This window comes from Corvus hawaiiensis, chromosome 10, assembly GCF_020740725.1.
Source record: "Corvus hawaiiensis isolate bCorHaw1 chromosome 10, bCorHaw1.pri.cur, whole genome shotgun sequence".
NCBI lineage: Eukaryota > Metazoa > Chordata > Aves > Passeriformes > Corvidae > Corvus > Corvus hawaiiensis.
In genome coordinates this window covers 17,329,651-17,340,845 of record NC_063222.1, presented here as the reverse complement: position 1 = coordinate 17,340,845, position 11,195 = coordinate 17,329,651, and positions in this window count along the sequence as shown.

The following is an 11,195-nucleotide window of genomic DNA, read 5'->3' as shown; positions in this document are numbered from 1 at the left end:
ACCAGTCCCTCGGACATTCATTTCCCGATTTAGGGTGTCTGTTCTCAACTTTTCAGAATAGCATCTCCTTCCCTTGCTCCATCCTGCATGGACAGCAGGGACAGGCTGCCTCGGGAGAGAGATATCCTCAGCTGGGCCAAACAAAATCAGAACAACCCCACTGCTTTTCTCCCAGACAGCAGATGTAGCCAGACATGAATTTTATTGAAGGGAATAGATGGATACAAAGTTTCCTGGTTTATCCTTAATAGTCACTAGAGGGCAAAGCAGGTCTCCAGAAGGCAAACTTGCAACCCACAAGGGAGGCTCCCTGGCTCTTGCCTTTGTCTCCTGAGGCTCTGGTGTGGTTCTGTCTGCAGGGACAGAGCTGACTTACCTGGTTTGGGACATACTCAAGTCTGCCCAGAGAATGCAATTCTCATGTGTTTCTGGTTTTGGGCATAATATTGGCATCTATGATAATGTTTTGCTTATATGAAAGCATCTTTCAAGGTCAAGGTCCTTGTGGTGCAGCATCCATCCACTCAGGCATCTTGCTACTGTTTTCCCTAGAATGTCGTCCAGCCAACTGTGCCTTAGATAATTCAGGATGCAGAGCTCAGACCTTTATAGATAACATTCAGTTTTCTTCTCTAATTTCTGATTACTTTTTGCATCCCAGTAGCCCTTAGGTATTTACAGAGGTCTTGCACTGAAGTCCTGAAGTTTGCTTTGCATTGTGTGTAAAAAACACCTCCTTTGGTCTCTCTTGAACATGCTGCCTGACTGCTTCACACCGTGTCCCCCCATTTTGATACCAGGAGCAGCAAGCTGCAGCCACCTTTTCATCCTCAGCAAGGCCATTGTGAGTTAAAGTAGCTGTGCCATGCTCTCACCTATTTTTTTTCTCTTCTGGGGTAAAAATTCCTAATGCATGCAGTGGTTTGGACATTGATTAAGTCATTCCTCTTGCATGGCAGATCAGGAGCCACCCCTGGAAGTCAATGTGAAGCTAACCAGGGAAAAATTGACTGAGAGAGCATAGGAAGACCCTGGGAGAGCAAAATAAGATGATAAATCCAGGGCAACAGAACCGTTATCTTGGCATGGCTGCAGCCTCAACATGTGAAAACCCACCTAAGCCAGGATAACAAGAGATGCCAATGAAGCCTTAAGTATCTCATGTGTAGGAGTAAAATCTGTTGACATTTTTCCAAAAGTAAACTGTTTTCATGTTGATGTGCACTACAAGGCCTTTGGAAAGTGTTTATGCAGCAAGAAGCCCCAACCCTTAAAACATGAGACTTGTGCTGCTGAACTTCATGATTCTCAGCATCTTGGTGAATATTAAGGCTTCTTAATTAAAAGCAGATATGTTTTGGTGTTTCAAAAAAAAATGTTGGGCTTCAAGATCTGCTGCCTGGAATATACTTCAATCCAAAGTGTTCCAAATTTGAGTGAAGCACTTAAAAACACCTTCCACTGTTCCCACAGACCTGAATCCTCATTTTTCAAGCAATCTAGCTGGAAGTTTTTGAGTACCAAAATTGAAATCCATGTCTGCAGTCAATCTCCTTCGCACTGTGCTCTGCCAATTACTGAAACCTGCTGATGTGGAGAGAGGAGGTTGCTGTGGGCCAGCCTACACAGCAAGGACTATTGGGCTGATGGCACCTGGTGCCACAGAGATGGACTGAGCTCCAAGTGGAAAAAGCCAGCCCTGAGCTGACAAGGAATTCCATATGAGCAGCAGGGTTTCCCTTTCCAGAGTGCCAGCCTGTTTTCTGCTGTGCAGGAAAGGCTTTTCAGTCCGTAGATGTGATGGCAAGCTCATGAACAGCACCTCACGTGAGTCAATGTTCCCAATCCTGAGCCAAAATCAACAAAGCCTGTGCTCAAGCCTGGCTGTTGGGAAATGATAATTGCTTTTTGAGTTGTGGACATGTTCTACACTGAGCCATTTAGCTGAGATCTTCTATTACCCTGAAATGAACAGAGAGGATGTAATGGTCAGGGAGGTCTATGACAATCCAGAGGAGGTTGGAAAAGCCAGGACCTTCCAGTCAACAGGATCCCAGATTTGCAACAGTGGGCACCCAGCTCCAAGTAGTGCTCTCAGCAGAGACTGGTGAACTAGCTGTGAGCAGCACATGTGATGCAGAGTGGGGCCAGAGAGTGCAGAAGCTGCTGAGCCACTGGCTGGAGCTACTGTGCTTTTGGAAGGACCAATTCTCCCAGCTCACGCTGAAAGTCCCATGAAAGTCAGTGGGACGATGTCTTTTATTTTGATGTATTGATGTTTGATGTTACTGCAGGAAGGACAAGGATCTAAGACTCGAGGATTTTTACTTTTACCCATTTAAAGTGAGGTAGCTGAATGCCTAGTCTGGACTTTTTGTTTGCAAAGCAGCCACAGCTCACACTGAGCACAGGGATAATTGTAAGTTCTCATCACTTCTGGAAAATGGGCCATTAAATAGGTCATTAAGTATAGCATTAGCTGCCTCATTTCAGCCACCCATGCTGAAGAAATTTGGCTGTTGCAAGGCAAACAGAGGCTCAGATTAGCACTGAGTGCAGGCTGGCTGACCATGCTGTTGTCTTCTGCTGCACCACAACAGCACAGGCAACCTGGGAGCTTCAAACACGTGCCATGAAGTCCACACTGGCATTTAATAGCCCCCTTTCTCAGGAGAAATGAAACTTTTCCTGAAAGCATGTTCCCAGAACACAGAGGAGAGCCACAGCCCCACAGGAGCTCTGAAAGTGGCAATCAGAGCTTTACACTTTTAGATCATTGATTCACAACTAGTTCAGGTTGGAATGTCATTCAAACAGTGGCTCTTGGTATCCTGCTGTGGAATGAGCTGACTTTTGTCCCTTTAGGAACCTGTTTGTCCACAGGAGAAGGCCCCTGTGAGGTACCCCATGCAAGTGGTCTCCTATGGGCACAGGGGTGGCCGTACAACCTCAGTCCAAACAGCCAGCTATTCCAAGGTGCTGTATCTACCAGTGACCAAAGCAATCCATGGGAAAACGTATAAGAGCTTGGCAAGGACATATGAATCTCCCGAATGCAACTATTTGCTGTTTAGGAAGGGTCAGAGCCAGAAGGAGTTTCTCTGTCTTTAGCAACTCCATATATTTCTATTTCAGGAAGTTTCTCTGTCCTCCTCATTCTCACATAGACCTGTTGCATCCACAACACCCTTAGACAGGAACAAATCAATCTGAGAATTGAATTGCAGAGAATAGACATGAAGAGCAGTTGGAAGCAGCAGGAGAAAGCAAGCCAGCTTTTCCCTGGCTCAATTCCTCCTTAATGCAGCTGTAAGGAGGCCTTTTTGCAACATGCTGAGTCTTTGCCACAGCTTTGGATTTGCTGAACCAAATTTGTGAAGAATCAGGAACATACAGAAAAAGACATTAGTGTGGTATTTAGCATGAATGTGAGCAAAATAAGCCAACTGTGGGGCTATGGGATGACCCCACCCAAACCCGCACGTGTTTTGTAGGTCCCGGAAACAAACGTGAAGGCTCAAATAGCATCATTGTGCTACAGTGAGCTCTCTTTCTTGAAACATTTAATGATAAATGTTTGAACAGCTGCCCTTGTAGGATTCAGGGAAGGAGAGCAGTAAGGCATTGTCTTGTATTAAAGCCACAACTGGACTTGGGCCAGAGCTGAGGAATTTGTAGGTGACATGAGTACATTTTTCATGCATTTTGCTGAATCCCCTGCATGGCGTAACTTTCTCTGTGGGAGATATAGCCAAACAGTCTGAAGAAAAGAAAGAAATGTGGACAAACCAGCTTCTGTGATTTATTGCCTCAAAGCCATTCAGTAGAGATTGTCCCAGCTGGTCATAAGCCACTTATTTCCTACTTCAGTGGAGGGGAAGAAGGGTACTGGATGCACATTTTGCCCAGATAGAGATCTCTATTCTTTAATTTATCTCACACACTTAGGACAAATGAATAGTAGTGTTGATCTTATCTCGTGCTTAATTTCTTGTTTATTTATTTATTTTCTCAGTCCTCTTGCCCCCTCCCCCCCTTTTTTTTCCCCACTCCCTTCAAGATGGGAAGTTTTTAACATTAGCTTTATATGTCACTGGAGAGTTGATAAAACACATAAATTAATGACTCTAGTAACCACAATGCCTCATCTGGTGTGATCCCAGAGAATATAAATACTTGAGGACTACTAACTGTTTTCCTTCCCAAATATCAATTGAGATTACAGATCTTTTGATTAAGACCACTGTGAAGCCCTGAATATGTGTCTGCATTAGTGTTACAGTTCAGTTCAGGAGCTCCCTGTAAAAGGAGTTTGGTTTGCATTGTGGTGCCATCTTAAGGATGCTTGAATTACTGTCCCTTTGAAAGAAACTTGTCTGGAATATGTGGTCCCCTAATCCATCCCAGGCACTACTGGGAACCAGGCTGTGGATGGCAGAAATTAAAAAAGAGAAGAGAAAAAAAACCAAAACAGTAAAGGCCCAGACAATAAAACCATGAAATGCATTTACTGTGGATGTCAAGTCCTCAGCAAAAATCTTCCTGGTCCTTGGCTCTGCTCCTCTTAGTTCATCCTATTTGCTAATGCAAATGTAGTCTTAGAAAATCCAGAGATGATCTTCAGTGAATTTGAAGGCTTCATGGCTAAGCTCTTCCAGCATAACCATTAAGTGTACAAAATTAAGTAAGTCCAGCTGTGTTGTGTGTTACCTGTCTACATGCAAGCACTGTGAAATGCAACTTTTTCTGTTGTCACAGATGGAAATTGGTCAAAATACCAGTGTTCCTTCTTTATTTCCATGTAGATAAAATTCTTATTTCTACAATATAGTAAATTGTCGGGGCTGGGAAACCCTCATTGGAAAAGGAGCAAATCTGTGATTCTTCTGATGGACCTGTATGTGCTATGGGTCAGAGCATAGAGCAGCCCTGAACTGTACAAAATTCCATGCCAGAACATTTTCCACGTGTCTAGAAACTCATTTATCATCAAGGTATCCATCCTTTGGGGTGTGATCCTGCCCACCCGCAGCACCAGCATCCCAGCACTGATGATGGTTTGTTCTTCAGCCTTGGGGACAAAGACCCACTGATCATCACACCGGTGCAACTCCCCACATCCCATCACCTCCCACAACCTTCATGTTTGCTGCTCCTTCAGATGACTCTAAATAAATCCCTCATACATCAGAGCCTCCTAAGGTGCAGTAACTGCAGTGTGACAGGGGCAGAGGGTGCAGCATGGGGGAAGCTGCACAGGTGGGAGTAGGATTAAGCTCCTCACCATTGCACTTGGATGTTTGTGCACCCACTCTCTCACATGAGTGCACACTTTGGTTTTTTTCTGGGGACAAAGAAATGAAATCAAATCAGCTGCGACTGATTCTTCTGAGAGGGAGAGAACGGAAAGCAAGTGAGATAGTGTGACACACACCTGATCCTCACAGAGCTGCTGTGCAGGCAGGTGGATGGGCAGTGACTGTCAAGCAAGGTGTCCTGCTCCAAGCTGAGCCAGAGAATGTGGAGGGCAGAAAGCAGAGGCTACCTCTGCCACCTTGCTATTTCCAAGGATTAAACACCCCCCAGATGTGAGCTGCTGGATAATTTTGTTCAAGTATTGACAGGATCTCTGAGCTTGCAGTGACAGATTGTGAAAGGCTTATTTGTTTGTTCCATGGGGCTTTCCATAAAACTACTGAAAGCAAGTTTCTTTATCTTTCTCTCTCTCGCAGACACTTGCACACCGGTGCCAACACCCCCACCTGCTGCTGCCCACATTCAAGTAATGAGAGAATCACTGTACCTGCAATTTTCTTACCATAAGCAATGCAGTTACCATGAATATTTAGGAGGAGGTTCATAATGGTGATGTAAATCAGGACCAGATTTGATGTCTAGATCTGCAATACATTTTTTATTATAAGTATTTTGTAATTGGGAAAAAAAAGGGTTCTGTAAAACAACAACAGTCCTGATCTTTTGCCAAACACCCCTTCGGCTGAAAGTTTGCTTTCCATTAAGATATGTTACTTCTTCAATAACCGAAGAGTTTAAATATTCTTTTTGAAGGACATTTAAGGAGATTGCGAACAATTAAAATGTAAAGGATTAACAACTCTGACAAAATTATAATCTATTGAATTTTCTTTGTTCTATTTAATTTTTACCTCTGTGAGGCCTCATACACTGAAATGCTGCGTCATCAGCACCCAAGACACTCATTTATTGGGGGGGGGGGGGGGGGGGTGTGTGGTTTATGTGTTACACCCTCTCTGGTATAATCTGCAGAGGCCAATGCATGTAACTGCAGTTGCCCTTTAGTAGATGTCTGAATTTGGGGATCTATCCTTTTCCAGACCACTGTGGTAGAAGCCTTGCCCTCTTCTTGGCCACTGTTTTACCAGGCCTTTGTGGACACAGATTTCATGGAAGGAAAACTGATACAGAGAGAATTAATCAGCCAACAGTCCTTACAGACATGAGATCTGCATGTGGAAAATTCTTACAAACACAGATTTTTAAACTCAATGTGGGGCTTTGGGATTTAAGGGCATGTTTGAACTTAGCAAAAATAAGCAACTCAGTGAATATGAACAGTCACGGCCCCCGTGTTTGCAGCTTATGTATCACTTCTGCAAACACAGTGGTTTATAATTGACTGAAAGGAGAAATACATCTTGCAACACCCACCAGCTTCTGCAGCCTGGGTGATTTCCCACCTGAGCACCTCACTGGTCTATTTTTATCCTGTAAAGAGGTTACAGCACTGTGCTGGACATGATTTCCTTTACCTAACAGGTGCTGGTCACACTTTATTTTGCAAATGAGGCATTTCGTGAACTATCATGAGAGTAAAGAATTACTAGAGCTGAGGGGGCGGGGGTGAAATGGAAAGAAAGGGAGGGAGGGCAAAGAATGACTTTGCGGACAAATCTTCCATACTAAAGAATCTTTTCTGGCACAGAAAAAAACCCCAAATATCAGAAAAGTCATGCTTCAGCTCTCCACTGTTGCATTATCTTTTTTCTTTTCTTTTGCTACTTCAAAATACCTACAAGTATGCTGCCCTCCTTGAAGCCAGCTCCTTGAAAATGAAGTGTACATTTCAAAGACTGTGTACAGTGTAACTCTTTGTGTTTGGCCTGGAGAAATATTTGTTGGGTGGAAAGGAAAAAAGGAATTTAAGTAGCTGGTAGTAAGCAAATGTTTCTTCAATACCTGCTCGAAACACATTGAAACTAAGGACATGTCATGGCCATGCTGGACAGAAGTTGAATCTTGTGATGTTAGAAGAGAGTTAGAGCTCTTGACAGGGAGTTGCAAAATTAAGCACCCCCAAAACCTGTGAGACACACATCCAGAGATGGGTAGGTTCACACTTGCTAGAGTGGCAATGCCAGTGTGGAGATGACAGTGAGGACTGGTTGCCTCAGCATCTGTCCCCAGTCCAGGGCAGGGTCCCAAGCTCCTGTGGCACATCTGTGCTGCTGGCAGGGCCGTCACGAGCTGGTTTGAAGAGTGCTGCATCTACAGTGGAGCAGCAGTGACAATATCTCATCTTGTCTGGCATAAAGCCACTAGAGCAGCAATAATGGAGAAGTCTGGGACACCATTAACTTCCCAATTGTTTTGCTCCTAGATAAAAGCAAAATATTCTCAGTCATTTTCCTGAAGTGTGGCCATAAAGAACACATCTTTAACATCAATGATGGCTAAAATTGGATGAGGTTGTTCCTGTGTTATGGCAATCAATCCAGCCATGTTAGGCACTGCTGATGTCAAAGGCGCTGTGTTGGCATTTAATTTCCTGTAATCCACAATTAGCTGCCATTTCCCATTCCACTTTTTACTGGTCGTACAGGAGAGTTATAAGGGGAATGAATGGGAACAATTATTCCATCTTCCCTTAAGTCCAATATCACAGGAGAAATCCCTTCTCTGGTCCCCAAAGGGGGTTTTTACATTGGTCACCTTCGAAGGAGGCAGAGTTGGGTGGGGAGGGGCAGCTTGCAGCGGGTGAAGTGATGAAAAATCCAAACCAAAAGTCCAATGCCTGCCCTTATCATCAGTCCAAGACTTGCCCTTTAAGATGTGTAAGTTTAGCTTATTTATTGTCTCAAATCTTCTTTGAGCCAGAAAAATGCTGGTTTCCCATGTGTACAGATGGGGACCCAGGGCCCAGACACAAAATAGAATACTGCTCAAATACTGCTGCCAGCTTTTGTTACAAGTTGCTCTACAACATCCACTGAAGTTACCACTGGCAAAAGAATGAGAGGGGGTTTTTAATTCCAAACTTGACAATTTGATAGTAAATCTCACTTTTTTTTTTTCTTGGTTCCACACATGAGCCCAAAGCTTCTAAAACAGGACTTCAGGTGAGCTGGCAGGAGAAATAATGATGAACTCACCCTCCAGGTGCCATGGTCTACCTGCTCTATGTTCCCCAGGCAAATCAGGGAGGACAACTGATTTGGATCACCTTTTGTTTGCTGAGCATGTACAGAGGAGATGATTAGCTCAAATAAGTGGGTAGGACTGAACTTTCTTAGCATATATTTGTTCTGTCCTCATTTCTTTTTGTTTGGACTCAGGTGCCAAAGCACGTTGCCATGATGAATATATGAAGGCCTTGGAAAATTAGAATTAAATATGTGTATTTTTTGTAAGTTGAGACATCACAGAAAAGGGAACTCTGAATCTAGTGTAAATAGCTAACAACGTACTTCTGTTTGTTTTTCAGCCCAATTGTCTAAACGTGCTATACCTCATGTTTTAAAATAACACTTGAGCTGAGCTGATGCCAGGTTGCATCTCTTTTCTCTCAGCATTCCTAAGCAGCACGTATTCAGCCAAGGAGAACAGGATGGGCACTTGGGTCTGCTGTCCAAAGCTTCCATGCACCACCCACCCAGCACTTCATGGCTGGGCCCGGGGTGAAATGCATCTGGATTTAGCATCTTCCTTGGGCACCAAACAGAGCAACAGAAAAGCTTTGGCATGCTTTTGTGTTTTGTTTTGTTTTCCGTTTTGTTGGTTTTTTAATTTCCAAGCTGTCATAATTCTCTGTCAGTTAGCAATTCCCTGGGCATATTTTGAAGGTAGCTTAATAGACTTTGATGAGGGGTTGCTTGAGCCAGGACTTGAATTCTTTCATCTATATTCAGAGAAGCTGGAAGACTTGCCCTAAGTCTGTTTGAAGCCTCAGGTTCATGCAACCACCTAAGAGAAGCTCAATTTTATGCATGCAGAAGAGGTACCTCAATGCTTGAAATAATTTCCAGGGAATGATAATTTCTCACAGTTTGTTTGACTTTCATCATCAAACAGTCAGAAAGTTACTCAGTTTTTGACTGATTTTGGCCTGAAGCTGTCCCACAGCAGAACTCAACATTCCGGGAGAAGTCGTGATTTCAGCATATTTTGAGTTCCAGACTAAAAACAAATGTGGCTTCCCTTGAAAGAAGTAAAAAAACAATTTTTTTTTTTTTTGAAAGACAATTTGGAAATAAAAAGTTAAAACATTGAATGTAAAAGTTCTTCAATGGTTTTGAAAAATATAATTCTATTTTTGGCTTTGCTATACTGCTTTTCCATTTAGATAAAAATGATATTTTGGTTGACAAGTAGGCAGCTCCCCTCTGGCTGTCTGGATATCTTCATGCTCTTCTCCTGTACAAAACATGCTCAGCAGGAGGCACATGAAAAAGATCAAAAGCATCATCTTGATCTGTCCAGACAGAGCCTGTATCCTGGGTCCGTGCTCTGGAAGATGTGCAGCTCCTGGAATCAAAGTGCTCCTTTCTTTGACACCTGTTATGAAGGATTTCTAGTTAACACATGAACAGCAGATTTCCTGCCCAGGGACCTCTGAAGTGAGGTATTCCTTGCTTGCTCCCATGGGAAACAGAGGAAGATATGGCCAAGGAAATAAAAAAAACCCGAGGTCAAATCTAATTAAAACTACATTTTCCATTGCAGGAGCAATCAGGCTGGGAAATCAGTGTTATTTGACACCATTGTGGTCAAGAATACCACAAGACACATGAAAAGTCTTGGACTTGAGATGAATGTGCATCTATCTCTGCATGGACACACACGCACATCTCCAAAGATATCCTAAGCCATTCCAAGATAAATGCATGTAAAATTAAACCCTCTGCCACTCTGTTTGTGCCACAAAGATATTTAACCCTAATCTGTGCTAAAGATCTAAGTTCCTATTGAAGTCTAGGAGCCCCGATAGGCTGAAGGATCCTCCTGTAGTCCTGCTATGGAGTGTGCATTATTCCAGCTCAGTTACTGTGGCTGGAGAGCTGCAGCTCTGAGCAGAGGTCTGCTGAGCCAGCCTCGATGCTCTCGGAGATGAAAATGTGCAAGCAGAAAACCTGGCCCACCCAGTGGCTCATTTTTGGGTAGAGGAGGGCCAGACTGCCTACGCTGGCACCATGTCCGTAGGGCAGCAGGTTCCAGTGGAGTTAGGATACCTGGGACCTTCCAAGGAGAGAAGGAAAATATCCAATTTGCAAATTTCGAAGCCATTGGGAAGCAGTGAGTCAGTGGAGGGATCTGATAAATTCTTTGTTAGAGGCTTGTTCCAGTTCTAATTAATCACATTCAATAACAATTCAATTAGTGCCATGAGTTAAAAATTACCAAGTTAACTGCACATACTGAAATGGACACATTCAGGGCCGAGACAAAAATAGTCTGGCAGAAATGAGAGGCATTGAATAAGGCAATGATCTCCTGGGACATCTCTGGAAATTGTTCATGGCTATTTTCCATGTCCTCATTCTCCAAATGCTTCTGGTATTGCTTTCCTTCTCTGACCTGGGCCCTCCACAGGGGATCTCACACACATTTTCTCTTGCTGTGAGCAAGAGTGGAGACTACTGGCGTGAGTGGGTGCTGTGGTTAGAGAACAGACTGGAACCTCTCCTAGAAACTCAATCCTACTCTGCTAAGAGCTCTCTGCACACACAACAAAAAGAGCCCCTGGGAAGATTAATAAAGACAAAACAACAAGCAAAAGGAATATAATTGAGTAGGATTTGTCTCCCTGAGAGCCAATGGTCCCAGCAGTTCAGCTTCCAGCCCTCAGGCTGCTGGACACCACACTCACCTCTACCAATAGAAATACACTGAACATCAGCACCCCTTTGACTTCTGTTAGCCATTTATTCATGTATTTA